Here is a 13499-nt window from a genome sequence, read left to right as displayed (position 1 = left end):
GAGAGCCCTCCTTTCTTTTCCCTCAGTGCATGTAAATAACAAAATCTGAATTAAATCTCGAATCTGGAGTTAGTCACTTGACTTGGTTGGTAGGGTCTGGAGCACCAGGATCTGTAGAGGTGGGATGAGTGTGTGTGTGTGGTAGGACCTCTTTATGCCTGTTTTTTTCCTTCCATCCCCTCTGCTGCTAAGCGGGGTCTCTGAACTATTTCCATTCAGAAAGGCTTTGTTGTTTCAGAAGGGATTAGAAAGCTGGTCTGATTAACCTCAATTTATCACTCACTACAATTTTTTTTTTTATCCTCATGTAAGGTTTATTGATTTTAGAGAGAGAAGGGGGAGAGAAAAAAGAGAATGACACACAGACAGACAGACAGACATCCCATACACACCCTGACCTAACCAGGCATCGAACCCACAACCTAGGTATGTGCCCTGGCCCGAATAAAATCCACAACCTTTTGGTGTACTGGACGACACTCCAACCAACTGAGCCACCTGGCCAGGCGAGATGTCAAGATTTTAATCTAAGGAAAAACTTGGAAACTTCTAATTTGACTAGCTGGAGCAGGGGTGGGCAAACTTTTTGACTCGAGGGTCACAATGGGTTCTTAAACTGGACCGGAGGGCCGGAACAAAAGCATGGATGGAGTGTTTGTGTGAACTAATATAAATTCAAAGTAAACATCATTACATTAAAGGGTATGGTCTTTTTTTTTTTAGTTTTATTCATTTCAAAGGGGCCGGATCCGGCCCGCGGGCCGTAGTTTGCCCACGGCTGAGCTGGAGTCATGGTATTTGTGGGAGGATGAGGCTCAAAAAGAGACAAAATCCTTAATTGCCCCTACAGGTACCCAGGAGAAGTCCCTGGGAAAATGAATCTTCAAATGAAACAGCATCTCCTCATTTGCTCCTAGAGCTGCAGCCACTCTTGTATTAGGTGACCACTGGTTTCTCTCTTCTGGAGACACCGAGAATTCACAGTCTGACCTCGACATGCTTTAATCTGTTATAGTTCCTTCCCCATCTCTACTGAGACATTTCACCCACCCCCGTCTGTCTGCCTGCCCTCCTTACTTATCTTTCCCATCTGTCCAAGTCTAACTTGTTCTTCAGGACTCAGCTTGAACTCTTACCTCCCTGTGATGAGGTAGAATCCATCCAATAGTCTGTCCTGAAAGCCAGGCCCTGTGCAGAGCTTTAGGGATTCAGAGATGCACCGCCAAGGACAGACCCTGACATCAGGGAGCTCACAGTCTAGTAAGGGAGAGACATTGAGAGGATCAGAGCACAGGTGGTGAGCACCACAGTGGGATTGTGTGTAACCAGAGGAGGCTCAGAAGAGGGAGTTGCTCGTTGTGCCTGTAGGACTATAAAAGCTCGGGGGATTGGACATCTGGGCCAGGGTCTGAGTCTGAGAAAGGGCCTCCTCCTCCACGACCTCTCCCTGCTTTGATTTCCCCATAGCACTTAAGCCTGGCTCCCCACGGACACCCATCTTCGCTGCCCTGCACAGTGGGCACACCTGTCTCCAGCTAAACCGAAGTGGAGATCTTGCCTTCATGTTCCCTGTGGCCCGAGCACAGGCCCTGCTACCTAATATGGGCTCAATACCTATTTGTTAAATGAATCCCAGGGACAGATTTCTCCCCAAACACCATCAGGAGTTGCCCTGGGCTAGCCCGAGGCGTAAATTCCTTTCTAAAGCTTCGGAAGAACCACCAAGACCATGGAGTATCGCCCACCACTTGTCTTTTGCTCCCTGGCTCCCCAGTGTCCCTTGTTGCCTCCAAATGGGACCCACCAAGGCCTTCCTTTTAGAGAGCTCCAGGCTCCAAAATCTCTCCCTGAAGAAATCACCCTTATTGATGAAACTATGTTAAACAATGGGATACTCTGCAGCCGTGGGAATGGTGGGAGGCTTTCTGATGTATGCCTTTTTATGTAAGCTTATTTTGGAACCAATGTGAATGTTTACCTATTAAAAACACACACCTAGTGGACAAGGAACCCGGAAGGCTGGTGACCCTTGAAGCCCTGGCAAAGGTCAGAGCTTTGCACCCACTGTTTCCTGGAGACAATGGTAGCTGAAGCAACTTCCCCACCAAATAGTCATGTAAATCCTTACTGATAAGATAGTCTGCCTGTTACTGAAACTTGCCTGCCCAAGGGCTAAGGGTGTATCCCAAAATGAATAAAAGAGTGGCAAGGTGGCCCCCCAATTTCCAAATTATAAAAATATGCTGGGGTCCAACCCCAGCAGGTCCAGGGGTCCCCAAAGGTGTGGACGGAGTCGGCGAAGAAGGAATGACACGGAGACAGCCTTCAGTTGATCAGCAGCCTAGCCAAGTCCTCTAGCCAAGATCTCCAGCCAAAGTTCTGGTCAGGATCTCCAGCCAAGTTCTGGTCAGGATCTGTTTATTGTCTTGTTACATCTGTATTTATACCAGTTGGTTTTAATCCTGTCAATTTCTATTGCAAAGGTTAGGTGTTTCTTATCTCCATTCCAGGGAGTAAAGATTATGTAGCTTAAGTGTGATTGTTCATAGTTAAAGTGATTAACTACCCACCTGGCACTTAGTTAAGGGATTTTATCCCCTCCCTAACTTCAGGGAAAAATCCCTACCTGGGGAAACAACCTTTCTCGGAGAGGTGACCTTGGTTAAAACACATAGCGCTAAGGGGAGCAAACATATTAAGAACAGTATGCTATATACGCCAGGTCCCTTGAAACATACGCTGTGCAGATGTTTCTTTCCTGCAGCGACTGTGTCAAGCAGCAAGGATGGATCGGCTTCCGGCAAAAAAACAAACAAACAAAAAACAACAAAAAACCCCCACACTTAAATCTCACAATGAAAATAAAAATTCACCCAAGAGTGTGAATGACTGATAGGTAATTCAGTTTTCAGTTTGAGCTTCAATAAATTATTGACTGAACACATGAATATTTCCCCATAGCATCTTTGAATCTTCGTTTTAGTCCTTTGCTCTCTTTTTCTCCCTAGAGAAGGACCTCTGGACACCTTGGGAGGACCAGAGGCTAGAGACTGGAGAGATAAGGGTACAGGTACTTGGAGCCCTTCTACCAAACTTGTCCATCTCACGGAGATCCCACCATGTACGGGTTCTTTGACTCAAAGTCCTTTCACTTTGATGGTCTCTGTTCTCAGCTTCCCTTGGGGAAGAGAAGGAGCTGGTATTAGTATTTTACAGTTGGGAAACTGACTCAGACTTCATGTGTCATGATTAGTTGGCCTTGAAATTGGGAGAACCCAGGTTTTCAGGAAATTTCCAAACCATATCTTCACCCTAAACCCGCTTCCTGGGTTCAGATTCTTATATCTAACTACTAGTTGGTTCCACCAGGATGTCTCTCAGGCACCTCAACATGTAAAAAAATGGCCTCATTATCCTCCACCCAAACATGGTTCACTCAGCTTGCCAATTCACTAAGAGCACTACATGCCCCCAGTTACCTACACAGAAATCAGGGTTTCATCCTTAATTATTCCCAGGAGTCTTCATCCTGGGAATTCTTCGATTTATATGCCCCCATCCCTACCCTTAAGCCTGACCTAAACATCTCCCAAATCTGTTACCGACTCTCCAACTCTGCAGCCATCCCTTAACCCAGGCTTCTAGCATCTCTTAACTAATTATTATAGCAGCTCCAACCTTGATCCCACTTCACTGCAGGCCAAGTCTTCATTCCAAAATGCAATTATGTCACCTTCCTGCTTAAAATCTTTTAGTGGCTCCTAATTACCATTAAGATAAAAATCCAAACTCTTTATTGGGGCTTACAGGGGCTTACAGGAACTGGTTCTCTGTTTTGTTTTGTTTTTCTCCTTTAGATAAAGCCATCTGGGTTTGGTATATTATTCGTATAAATAGATTTTAAACTCATTCCATTTATTATAGTTGTAGTCTATTCAGATTTTTTATTTTTTCCTGTGTCTGTTTGGCAAATTATATTTTCTAGGAAACTATTTCAAATATATTCGCATAAATTGTTGCCAATATTATTTTATTTTATTTTTAAATATATTTTATTAATTTTTTACAGAGAGCAAGGGAGAGAGAGTTAGAAACATCGATGAGAGAGAAACATCAATCAGCTGCCTCCTGCACACCCCCCACTGGGGATGTGCCCGCAACCCAGGTACATGCGCCTGACCAGAATCCAACCTGGGACCCTTCAGGCCGCATGCCAACGCTCTGTCCACTGAGCCAAACCTGTTAGGGCATGGACTGAATGCTCTTGAGCATCTCCAGGAAAGCCTGCGGGGATGGTGCCTCCACATTCTGGAAGGTGTTCTGGACTCTGCTGTACAGGAAGAAGTGTTTCGCCTTTGGCCAGATGAACCCGAAGTGGTTCTCATCGAACAGGATGAAGACTCCAGGGAAGCTCTTGCGGTAGGATGAGCCAATTATGGCAAGAGTGTCCACGCCATAGAAACACATCCTGCAGGTTTGGGGGTAGTTCTGGACTCTTGAACGCACGCCCACAGGCAGAACAAACGGAACAGGCTGCTCCTCCGAAGCTGCAGCCCCGGACTCCCCAACGCTGGGCTGGGCAGGGCTCTGCCAGCCATGGCCCTCGCTTTCCTCAGTCCCGTCTTCTTGCTGCTGCTGCTGCTCCCGGATCACCTGTTCGTCAGTCTCCTGGACCACGCGGGAGAGCTCGTTGAAGTTGCTGAAGATCTCGCCATCTCGCAGCTGGATGCAGCGCATGAGGTGGATCTCTAATGTCATCTTGGAGTATCCCGTGATATCGGTGACCTGGGCATACTTCCCATGGAAGCTGAGCATGGCAATCTTTAGGCCAAAGTCATCTAAGTAATATTGGAAGAGGCCTGGCCTGATGAGGTCGTCCGGGTGGCTCAGCGGGAGGTAGAGGCGGCGGTAGGTCAGGAAGTCATACCGCTGTCTGTCCTCCCCCATCAGCACCTGCACCCATTCATCCCTAAGACTCGCTGTTAAATCCTTTCGGTGGTATGTCTGGTTGCAATGGGTGGTGAACCTGTCCTTCTGAATCAGCACCTGGCGGTTGTGGGGCCTGCTGTGGAGGCCTTCCATGCACTCCACCGTGGCTGATTTCCTCTCTGTCAGGCGAATTCTGAACACGGGCTTGAAATGTATGGGGCCACTCACATGGGTGTGAAAGGAAGGCCTGTATTTCCAACCAGTAATGCATAAGCCGTCCACCACGACATTCAGCAGTGTTCTATAGCTATGATCTAGCTGCCACAATCCCAAAATGTTTCTGTATGGGAACAGCTTCGCATAGACTTCTCGATAAGACATACCGATCATCTCCAGGTTCTGCAAGTTTTCACGAATGCCAAACTCCTCCCGGCAGCGCCTTCTCCAGATGCTGTCGATGTGCAGGGTGTGGTGGAATTTGGTGCAGGCCTCGGCCAGGCTGGGCAGGTCGGTGGCGGGAACCCAGGCGAAGATCTCCACCAGCACCTCCACCGGCAGGTCCTGCAGCGAGCAGTGCTGGGGCGGCGGGGGCGGCATGGGGCTCGCGATTCCTCCACTCCCGGCACAGCACCCCGCTGCCGCGTCCTCCTCGACGTGCTTTTCTGCCGGGGCCGGCTTGCCATCTGCCGCTGCCATCTCAGCTGGGTGCTGGTGCTTCTGAGGACACCTACATCCCCGCGAAGAGCCCACACCGCAGAGGCAAGCGCACTCCTCCATGCCTCCACAGGTAACAGCCACCATAGCCCGGGCCTCTGCACCTCAGCCAGGCTTTAAGCTGGTTCGTCCCGGCCACGCCCCCAGGGCCTAGCCACGCCCCCTCAGAGAGGAGCCAATTGTAGGACTTTACTTTTTTTAAAATTTAAATCTTTATTGTTCAGATTATTACAGTTGTTCTTCTTTTTTCCCCCCATAGTTCCCCTCCACCCGGATCCCCTCCCACCCTCCGCCCTCACCCCCCCACCACTGTCCTTCGTAGGTGCACAATTTTTGTCCAGTCTCTTCCCGCATCTCCCACACCCCTTTCCCCCCCAAGAATAGTCAGTCCACTCCCTTTCTATGGCCCTGATTCTATTATAATCACCAGTTTATTCTGATCATCAGATTATTTATTCACTTGATTTTTTTTTTGAGGTCCAGTAGTGTAATGTTAACATCAAGAAAGGAAAAGCAATCTTCACCTTCGCAACAGCTCATTAACAACTGAAACAATAGAGATCAATGCACCAGAGCTTAAAAAAACAATCAATACAATTGAGGACCCCTCCACTATAGAATGGGGAGTTGTACCCATATTACCAACAACAGTCGCCCCAAACACAAGTAGCTATATCCACTCTCCTTCAGGGGGTAGATCCAGTGTCCTTGTCATGTAAATCAGCTACGTTATCCCTGGAGACTCGGATCCAGCCATCCTCAGGGACATGGTAGAGGTTGACCGAACCTCCTGAGTAGGCAGCTCTGTAGGTGGCTTGGTAGATGGCTCGACGGGCCAGATCATAGGCCTCTTCCACCTCTAGGTCATAGGAGTAACCCCGATCCATGACCCCATATGCATACACAGAGCCAGAACCTACAGAGAAGGTGACCCCTGAGATCCAGTTTCCTTCACTGTCCATGTAGTAGAGGACAGGGCCTCTCTTGTCCCAGCCACAGATCATGGTGCCCATGGACAGCCCCATGCCTTTATACTGATAAACCATGTTGGCGAGCAGTTTGGAGGCAGCTGCTACTGAGATGCCTTCCTTGTTTCGAAGCTCATAAATTCGACACTGCCGAGCCAATAGCCGCTCCCAGAAGCTGCAATCCGCCGCACCCCCTCCATGGTGCCCAGCAGGTAGGGGTTGATCTCTATCACCTTCTTTACCGTCTGGGAGGCAATGTAGGCGCCCGCTGTGGCCCGGGAGTCTGCTGCAACAATGACTCCATGTTGAAACTTGAAGGCCAGGGTGGTGGTTCCATGAAGTATTTCGATCCTCGGCTCCTCTGGGACACCCCAGCTGGGCGCAGCAAGGCTCAGCCCATCGCTGGGACTACCTGGACCCAGGTCCAACAGATCTGCACGAACCCCGAGTCCGAAAACCCGGGCCAGTTCATTGGTACCGAGCTCTCCAACACACTGGCCAGCACCATGTCTAGTAAGGGCACTCTATTCACTTGATTTTTAGATTCACTTGTTGATGGATGTGTATTTGTTGTTCATAATTTGTATCTTTACCTTTTTCTTCTTCTTCCTCTTCTTAAAAGATACTTCAGCATTTCATATAATACTGGTTTAGTGGTGATGAACTCCTTTAGCTTTTCCTTATCTGTGAAGCTCTTTATATGACCTTCAATTCTGAATGATAGCTTTTTTAAAAATTTAATCTTTATTGTTCAGATTATTACATTTGTTCCTCTTTTTTTCCCACTATAACTCCCCTCCACCCAGTTCCCACCTCACCCTCCTCCCTCACTCCCTACCCACTGTCCTCATCCATAGGTGCACGATTTTTGTCCAGTCTCTTCCCGCATCCCCCCCCCCCAAGAATAGTCAGTCCACTCCCTTTCTATGCCCCTGATTCTATTATAATCACCAGTTCATTCTGTTCATCAGATTATTCACTTGATTTTCAGATTCACTTGTTGATAGATGTGTATTTGTTGTTCAAAATTTGTATCTTTACCTTTTTCTTCTTCTTCCTCTTCTTAAAGAATACCTTTCATCATTTCATATAATACTGGTTTGGTGGTGATGAACTCCTTTAGCTTTTTCTTATCTGTGAAGCTCTTTATCTGACCTTCAATTCTGAATGATAGCTTTGCTGGATAAAGTAATCTTGGTTGTAGGTTCTTGGCATTCATCACTTTGAATATTTCTTGCCACTCTCTTCTGGCCTGCATGGTTTTTGTTGAGAAATCAGCTGACAGTCATATGGGTACTCCCTTGTAGGTAACTGACTTTCTTTCTCTTGCTGCTTTTAAGATTCTCTCTTTGTCTTTTGCTCTTGGCATTTTAATTATGATGTGTCTTGGTGTGATCCTCTTTGGATTCCTTTTGTTTGGGGTTCTCTGCGCTTCCTGGACTTGTAAATCTATTTCTTTCACCAGGTAGGGGAAGTTTTCTGTCATTATTTCTTCAAATAGGTTTTCAATATCTTGCTCTCTCTCTTCTTCTGGCACCCCTATAATTCGGATGTTGGTACGCTTGAAGCTGTCCCAGAGGCTCCTTACACTATCTTCGTATTTTTGGATTCTTTTTTGATTTTGCTTTTCTGGTTGGGTGCTTTTTGCTTCTTCGTATTTCAAATCGTTGACTTGATTCTTGCAATCCTCTAGTCTGCTGTTGGGAGTCTGTATAATATTCTTTATTTCAGTCAGTGTATGCTTAATTTCTAGTTGGTCCTTTATCACAACATCGAGGGTCTCACTAGATTTCTTGTAGATCTCATTAAGTTTATTGGCAGTTTCTAGAAAATTATTGAAAAACCTTAAAAGTGTGGTTTTGAACTCTATATCCAGTAGTTTGCTTTCCTCCATTTCTGTCATTTGTGTCCTTTTTCTTTGTCTCCGCATTTTTATGCTTCCCTGTGTTGATACAGTGGTTTTCTGCACTAAGTGTCCTCTAGGGCCCAGTGGTACAGCCTCCCCAATTACCTGAGGAGGACACTCTTGGTGCACCCCCTTGTGGTCTTTGCGCACAGTCTTGTTGTAGTTAAGCCTTGATTGTGGTAGGTATCACTGGGAGGAATTGGCCTCCAGGCCAATTGGCTGTGAGAATCAGCTGTGTCTGCAGTGGGAGAACTTCTGTGCTGGAGACACCCCTCTAGGGCAAGACTTGCTTCAATGGGGCTTTGGTGCTCACTGAGTCTGTCCCCTGAGGGTGTCCTTTATGTTTCCACAGAGCTTCAAACTGGATGGTCCCACTCTGACCTCTGGCTTCCTGGCTCCTGGATCTCTAGGGAGGTGCTAATCTAGCCTTTGCCTGAGGCTATCCAGCAAAAGCCTCCCTGCAGGGATTGGGCAGGGCAGGGCTGGTCCCACGGGATCAACAGGGCAGGGCTAGCAGTTATGGCTGCTCTCAGTCCTGCCCTCAGAGGCTTTGCTTCTCAATGTCCCGGTAATCACTGCAAGCCCCTCAGAGAGAAAGCTGCCCTCGAGTTCTGACCGATGCCAGACAGTCCTGCTTCTCCCGTATGAGTCTGGGTCCCTAGAGACTCAGAGCCTGAGACTCCTTCCCGATTGAAAAGGACAACCGCACCCTCTGCTGCCAGCCCGCTCCGCATGTACCTCCGCACCTTAGTATTTTACTTCTGCACTGCGCCTCCTGAGTCTTTTTTTAAAAAAATATATTTTATTGATTTTTTACGGAGAGGAAGGGAGAGGGATAGAGAGTTAGAAACATTGATGAGAGAGAAACATTGATCAGCTGTCTCCTGCACACTCCCTACTGGGGATGTGCCCGCAACCAAGGTACATGCCCTTGACCGGAATCGAACCTGGGACCCTTGAGTCTGCAGGCCGATGCTCTATCCACTGAGCCCAACCGGTTAGGATCCTCTGAGTCTTGGTATGCTTTTCTCTTTCCTTCTAGTTGTAGAATTTCCACTCAGCCAGCCTTCCTGTGGTTCTGGATGATGTCCGTTCCATCTTTTAGCTGTATTTTTTTTTAAAAATATATTTTATTGATTGTTTACAGAGAGGAAGGGAGAGAGATAGAGATTTAGAAACATCTATGAGAGAGAAACATCGATCAGCTGCCTCCTGCACATCTCCTACTGGGGATGTGCCCGCAACCCAGGTACATGCCCTTGACCAGAATCGAACCTGGGACCTTTCAGTCCACAGGCCGACGCTCTATCCACTGAGCCAAACCGGTTTCGGCATTTTAGCTGTATTTTTGAAGTGGTTGTTCGAGGCAGCAATCTCCGGTGTTTACCTATGCCGCCATCTTGGTTTCTGCCAATATTATTTTAAAACTGCTTTTGTATTTAGTTATGTGCATTTAAAATTTTATATTACTTATTTTTGCTCTTTTTTGGGTTTTAATCTATTGTTCTTTTTCCAACTTCTTGAGGCAAATGCTTAGCTTATTAATTGTCAGCCCATTTTCTCTAAATAAGTATGGACCTTGTTAATAAATTTATAGGTTTCCCTTTATTTGTGTCCCACAAGTTTTAATATCTAGTATTTTCATTACTTTATTCAGCTCTAAACATTTAAAAATTTCCATCATGATTTTTTATAACCTCTGAGTTTTAAGTATGTTTAAAATACCCATATGTATTTTTTATCTTTTTTTTTTGGTGAATGACTACCATCTTAATTCTTTTTATGTTTATTGAGATAATATTTTAATATAGTAATAGTTGAGTATATCTTGATTTTTTTGTTTGTTTTATTAATCCTCACCCAAGGATATTTTTTCCATTGATTTTTAGAATGGAAGAGAGGAAGGGAAGGAATGGGAGGAGGAGAGAGAAACACTAATGTGAGAGAAACATTGGTCCTGACTGGGGTGGGATTAAACTGCAACCTAGGTATGGGCCCTTGATCGGCAATCTAATCCACAACCCTTTGGTGCTCAGGCCAACGTTCTAACCACTGAGCATACCGTCCAGGGCTGAGTATATCTTGATTTTTCTTTAAAATACGTAATTATTAAGGTAGCACATGATGTAGCCAGTGCTGGTTTTATTTTTTTTATTTTTATTTTTTAAAAATATATTTTATTGATTTTTTACAGAGAGGAAGGGAGAGCGATAGAGAGAAACATCGATGAGAGAGATACATCGATCAGCTGCCTCCAGCACACCTCCTACTGGGGATGTGCCCGCAACCCAGGTACATGCCCTTGACCGGAATCGAACCTGGGACCTTTCAGTCCGCAGGCCGACGCTCTATCCACTGAGCCAAACCGGTTTCTTATTAATAAAATATATTCCTTGCATAGATGCAAGGATATACATATAGTCTGTCCTTTACATTTAATCTATTCTGATTCAACATTAAATTTTACATTCTAAAAACAAAAAGACAAATAAATGAAAAATTTTATTTACAGAAATATACAGCTTCTGAAACTACAGTTTTCCATTGAGGGTACTTTTGGATCCTAAGGACAGGTGTACCCCTCAGAAAGGCACTGAAGACCAGAGAGAAAAGAATTTAAACACCAGAAATTTATCTTTTTCTCACATCTGCTCTTTTCTGCTCTCCCTGTAAGGCTCCCTCTACTCCTGAAATCACAGTGCAAATGGAATTTGGGCACTCTTTTGCCATAATTGACTTGCATGTTCAAGAGACCAGCCCAAAATGATCTAGAACAGCGGTTCTCAACCTTTCACAGGGGTCGCCTAAGACCACTGGAAAACACATATATAATTACATATTGTTTTTGTGATTAATCACTATGCTTTAATTATGTTCAATGTGTAACAATGAAATTGGAGGTCACCACAACATGAGGAACTGTATTAAAGGGTCGCAGCATTAGGAAGGTTGAGAACCACTGATCTAGAACCTATAAGTTGATATTTTCACTGATAGTTCATTAGTCCTACCTGTGAAAATGTCTACTTCCTCCTTGTCCATCAGTGACCAAAGGAAAAGGATGACCTATGCATGATCAGAGCATTCTGGAAACATAGCTTAACAGAGGTTTATTACCTCCCGATGTTGTAATAATATTTTCAATACATAACAGAAACCCTATGTAAATAAGCAACTAGATGAACCCCACTTATAAAGCCTAAAAATGTGTGAAAAATAACATAAACAGAACCACATAAAAATAAAATTGGAGCTACGACTGGAGGAACTGCCTTGCATGCCTTACTCCCCAAACCTTTGGAATGTTAGAACAGTCCAAAATAACCTTTGGACTGGGTCAAACCACCACTGTATTCCAAACAAGTTGGTTAAACTAACAGACGTGCCATCGTAGTTCTTGGGTTCCAAAATCACCCCGATCAGAACTGGACACTCCCTAGAACGTTCATTCCCAGAAACATGCTTTTTGGCCTTTGTTCTTTGTACACTCGTTACCCTCTGCCTAGACACTCCTTCTCCTGAGTTGTTAACTCCTGCTCAACGCTCAGGTCTCTCTTTTTCTTATATTAAAAGAAGTAATTTCCTCTGCAAGCCTGCCAAATCTGATAGAACTCCTAAATTTTGATTACATAGCCCTTCTGCTTCTCCACGTGATCTCATAGTAGCCTGTACTTAACCTGAAGACCTGGCCGAGTGCCTAGCTGCACATAGGTGACCAGTAAAGAGCTGTAGAATGGAGTAACTCAGACCCTTTTCTAGAGTCACCAGGAACAATACGAGGCATCCCTCCTTTCTTCACCTCAGTATTAATGATACCCATAGAGTTTCTCTTAACAATTATGGTTTATCATGCCACCAGGCCCCTGGGAGGCTATTCTCAGGTGCAGAGCTGGGAATCGGCTGCACTCAAGCTGTGAGTCCCTGCACTAAGCCTTCTTGCCAGTAGGTGGCAACTGAAGCCTGAAAGCTGAACACTGTCTCTGCTCCCTCCCTTTTCTGAGCCGCTTGGAGAGGATGCTCTGGTGGGGATCTGGCTCTTGGCTCCCAGGCTGCTGTTCCTTCTTGCCTGTGTGGAAGCAGCCATTGCCTAGACTTCTCCTTTGTCTTAGATTCTAATTTGGTTCAAGTGCATATGTTCCAACTAGAGTTAAAAACTAGGCGGGCACTGAAAGCTATTAAAATGATTTTTTAAGAGCATGCATGTTCTTAGTAACTCTCCATATTCTCCCTGCGTGTCCTTGTGGATGATGCTGAGTTCCAGGTCAAGGAAGTAGCCTGGGTCCCCTCTGAGTTCCCGAAGCCTAAGGGCTTGAACTGGAGAAAATTACTTTTGTTTTTTTAAAAAGTAGAGAACAACAACAGAAGTAGAGAATGGCTGTGGGTGTGTGGGAGGAACTTACTGAGGCACTGCTAGTATCACGTTAACATCGTCCCAGAGTTATTTTTAAATTAGCTTTGAGGCTGTTTGTTTGATCATGTTACTGCTCTGGGTCTGAACTTGTGGTGACCGTCTCACAAGAATGACATTGAATTGCAGCGGTGCTGCTGTGTGTGGGCAAGTGATCCTTGGGAGGCAAAGGAGAGGCTACCAGTCTTCTCTGGTAGAGGATGAAAGACGGTTTCTTAAGGAGGGACAGTTTGAGCTGCCTTGGAGGAGGGGAGGTCTATTCTGTCTAGGTGGAAGAAACAGTTTGAATAAAAAGAGAAGCACAAATCAGCCTTTTGTATTTCCAAATGCATCTAGCCTACCCCCAAATTCTGCCTAAAATCCTCTCAGCCTATTCATGCCACCTGGCCCAAGGCCTTCCTGGGAACCCTAGCCTCTTCTGGGTGACTTAGCTTGTACCTCTCACCTGCACATCTACCCTCTTGTGCCCGTGTGGCCGCTGTCTCCTTGAGCACCCGGACCTCCTCTGCTTCCTCAGGCACTGCAAGGAGTTCAGCTGGAATTCCTTGTACCTGGGATAGGTGCCCTCGACGGG

The 13499-nt window shown here is 45.8% G+C and overlaps 1 pseudogene; it reads right to left on the bottom strand.

The window, feature by feature from the left end:
• Positions 1-6107: 6107 nt before the first annotated feature.
• Positions 6108-7119, bottom strand: LOC102421878 (annotated as a pseudogene).
• Positions 7120-13499: the final 6380 nt, after the last annotated feature.

This window comes from Myotis lucifugus, unplaced genomic scaffold, assembly GCF_000147115.1.
Source record: "Myotis lucifugus unplaced genomic scaffold, Myoluc2.0 scaffold_69, whole genome shotgun sequence".
Classification (NCBI taxonomy): Eukaryota; Metazoa; Chordata; class Mammalia; order Chiroptera; family Vespertilionidae; genus Myotis; species Myotis lucifugus.
The sequence above is the reverse complement of the archived record's forward strand: the minus strand, read 5'-3'. Positions and strand labels throughout refer to the sequence as shown.